Genomic DNA, 4,388 nt, shown 5'->3' on the forward strand with positions numbered 1-4,388 from the left:
GTGCAACCCATGAAACCCCTAAAATTAAATTCATTATGATTGCAGGATATCCATTTGAAAAGGTTTCCATTCAAATGTAGTTCCATACTTCACCAACATTTCCACCAAGATGTCATAAATACTGATGCAATAAAGAGTATTGGTTTAATGACAGAGAATGAGATGAGAGAGGTATATAGATAATGAGAGGAAGAGAAAGGACGATAGCTGAAATTTTGAATAGGGACAAGAAAAACCTAGATGGATAGACACAAAATTTCTTTTTAAGTTGATTTGATTTAATAAGGCTATATGTAAAAACATCTTATGTTGTTAATTATACATTATTTAATATTTATGCTTAATTATTTATAATGTAAGATATAATATATAATAATAAATTTAAATAAAATTTAAATCTTATGTATAAAATAAATTTTATAAAATGTTAAATATAAACATACAATATATCTAATAATATGATATTACAAATAAATTAATAATTTATATTGTATAAAACATTGCATACAATATTTAATAAAAATTTATAATTTCATAGTATGTGTGCAACGAAAAATGTGTGTGCTAAACTAAGGGCTAAAAAGAAAGCTAATTAACCAAACAAACACAATACATCATACACCTAAAGACTAGAATGATAAAATCAAAATGAGCATGAAAACACTAACACAAATGCAAACCAAATGCCCGCTTCAATTTGATTATTTTGTGATTGGATGTGTGCTCATGACGTAGCTTCGGATGTTCGATATTGCTCCAAGACAGCAAATGCAAATGATAATGGATTGATGGATGAAAATGATAAAGGATGGTTTGAATGACAATTCTAGCAAAGTAATAGTATGATTCATGAAAAGTGGATGATTTGGTCTAAAATGAGGGGGATTAAATAGGCAAGATGAGGAAGGAAAGGGGAGGTGAAGACGAGACATGTTTCCTCCAAAAAGGACAACTGGCTCGACTAGAAAGAAAAGGAAGGACATGTGTCTATTTTGGGCAAAGCCCCCCAAAAATAAGAAGAGTGACATAGGGACACATGTCTATTTTGGAAAAGGCCACCCAAAATAGGATATTTTCCCGAAATAAGGAATTGGTTAGGATGTGCACACATGTGTGGGAGGTTAGAAGGGATAGGATAAGGTTAGTTGGAGGAATTACTAGGCTAGGGAAGTGGGTTGGAAGGATAGGGTTGGTTAGGATAGGATGGGAAAGAAGTTAGGGAGAAAAGTTACAAGCGATGTGCTCAAATAGGAATTTGACCCAAATTAATTAATCCATGGGCTTGGAGAGGGGACATTTAATTAATTAAGGTAATTAATCAAAAGGGGGGAAAAACAAGGATAATTAATTAATTAGGAGCATGGGATAATCAATTAATTAGGTTAATTAATTAGGAGGATGGGATTGGAGAATTAATTAATTGGAAGAAAAGGGTTTGGGAAATTAATTAAGAATTAATTAATAGGAAGAAAGGGGTTTAAATGATTAAATTAATTACTCAAAATTAGGTGTCTACATTTTGCCCCTCTTCACAGTGGCACTAAAATAGTGTTAGTGTGAAGAAAAATACAACACCTGAGAGCGAGGAAGCGAAAAAAAATGCCCTAGGCCCGACTGAGAACACAAGATGAGGGAATGGGTGCCCCCTCGAGAGGGTGCACGACAAAAAGGGGCCCAAGTAGCATCTCAAAAAAGACATTTCTCTAGCCAATGGAAAGAAAGGGGATGAAAAATTGAACCAGCAAGCGAAAATGGCACCTCAAAAGGAGGTCTGGGGAAGGATATATGCTCAAAATAGTTTTGTGGGGGTGCAAGGCAAAGAAAAGAGCCAAAAGTGCACTATATAAGGCCAAAAGTGCTTTTTGAAATTCATTTGTGCATGCTCATTTTTAGAAAAAGAACTTTGGAGAAGAAATTACGGTGAAGGCGAGATGGTGGAACGGGTGAGACCAAGGCAATGAATGGACGTGGTGTGGGGCGTGAGGCGGTACAGGAGACCAGATCAAGAGGTACGTCCTAAAAAATGAGCTCTTTGTCAAATTTTTCATGAATTTTGAAAAAAAATTATGTTTTGAGCAAATCAGGATTTGGGGGGGCGAAATCGGGGGGGGGAATAAAGAAACTGGGGGGACAAAAATGGGGGGGAACATGGGGTCCACCCATGGCACTGGGGTACCTCCCCGCGGGCATGGGGGTTCTTCCCTGCTGGCACAGGGGCATGACCTCGTTGTTGCGGGGATGCAACCTCGCCGACGAGGGGAACAAACCTGTCGACGTGGGGATTCAACCCTGCCAGTGTGAGGTAGTGACCCCACGGACGCGAGAGCATGTTCCCGTAAGCCCACAGAACCAAAAGGGGGACAAAAAAGAAGAAGAAAAAGATGAGGGCGGGGAAAAGAAAAGAAAAGGACTGATAAGTTGTTGTTTGCTTGACGTGCAGTGGAGTGTGGACACTCTTACAAGCCACGAGAGACATCTCGAGGTACTGAGGCTTTGAGAGGAGTTGAGTGACGCGGAGCGGGCACGCATCGCTATGATAGGGCTGGGCCATGTGGCGCGGATGCCACACATTTGGTCGCATATGGAAATGCTGGTGGTGTTGATAGAATGATGGAGGAGCGAGACCTCTTCCTTCCACCTACCTATAGGTGAGATGACCGTAACTCTTAAGAAAGTATACTAGATCCTAAGACTGCTGATACAAGGAGTGTGGTGCATTGTGAGGAGGATCGAGAAGGCGGAGGCCATCAGACTCCTAGCTGGGGGAGAGATTCCCCTGCATCAAGGGATGTTATCCTTGGAGCATGTGGTAGCACAAGCACCACCGGATAGATTGATTTACATCTACATATGTTCACTTATCAGTAGCTACATCATTCCAGATCATGGTGGGAGGTCTATCGTACTAGGGATTATCCCAATGGTTGTAGAGGCAGTGGAGAGCGGAAGACCGATCGCTTGGGGAACCTTGGTACTAACGAAGCTATACAAGGAGCTCCATGAGATCATATATCATCCATGTAGAGGATTCATATTCGTCACACTCTTACAGATATGGGTGTGGGAGCATATTGTTGTCATGCGACCAGTGCCCAGACTGGATAGGGATGCAGTTGAGCCCATGGTATTCAGCTAGCGGGGACCACTGAGATATGAGGTTATTGATGACATCGACCACTGGGGGGAGATGCTTGACAAATTGGCAATGGATGTTGTCACATGGAGACCATATATGGGGATCCCTCCATGGCCAGAGGATCAATGGCACATGTCGTACATGATGACAATGAGATACATTATTAGGAGGTGGGAGTGGTTGATTGAGATGTATCATCTGGACCGGGTGCAGCGATAGTTTGGGAAGACACAAGATGTACTTGCATCACCACACAAATTCAGATGTACTACCCGAGAGAGGCTGGTAGAGTTTGGGCCCTCAGTACAAGACAAAGCAAGTATCATTGACAGGTGGACTCAGATGGCTCCAGTTACATGGGATCCACAAGGGGGACCCACAGATACAGGAGTCACAACAACTTACAGAGAGTGGTGGGTAGAGGCTAGACTGATGCCAATCAGGAGGCCATGATTAGCACTGCTCACAAAAAGGAGGACACAAGCACTAGCCAGGGTGAGCGGGATTGGACACTATCAGCCAGCCAAACAATCAGTCGAGATAGTGGTAGAGTGCGTCATTTGGACAAGGTTCAGATCAATAGCAGGGGCTCAAAGGACAGTGGAGGAGAGGAAAGAGGATAGGAGAGAGGGGGGAGAGGAGACAACACCCATGGATGTGGACTCATCACCACAGGTGAAAAAAGGGAGATCAAAGGAAGAGGGACAGGCCAGAGGAAAAAGTTTAGTGAGATAGATACCTGCCAAGACAGATAGGAGGGATGAGAGGGGAGAGGGGTCTGGAGCATCATCAGGTCAGGCAACATGGATTCACACCCACAAGAAGGCAATGAGGAGGTCAGAGCAAAGACTACATGGTGTCACTATAGAGAGAGACAACCTGCATAGGGAGAGAAATAGTCTACGCGAGGAGAGAGATGTTGTAGAGGGAGCCAGGAGACAGCTACAGACAGAGAGAGAGACGGGATCCTCCAAGAGAGGGACATAGTAGAGAGTGCCAGGGCACAGCTGAAGGAAAAGAGGGATAGCTTCCTCTGAGAGAGGGATGCATCGATAGATGCAAGAGAGGTGATGGAGCACTTGCAATAGAGGACAAAGGAGATAGTGGCCCACTACTCAAGGGTTTGGAATGAGGCTAGGAGACAGGATGCACCCAGTAGTAGAGGAGGGGGGAGATACTGGTAGGAATGCTAGAGAGATAGATGGTCAAGATAGAGGCTCTATTTCATCAGGCAGGATGGTACAGGACCAAG

Source organism: Cryptomeria japonica, chromosome 7 (assembly GCF_030272615.1).
Source record: "Cryptomeria japonica chromosome 7, Sugi_1.0, whole genome shotgun sequence".
NCBI lineage: Eukaryota > Viridiplantae > Streptophyta > Pinopsida > Cupressales > Cupressaceae > Cryptomeria > Cryptomeria japonica.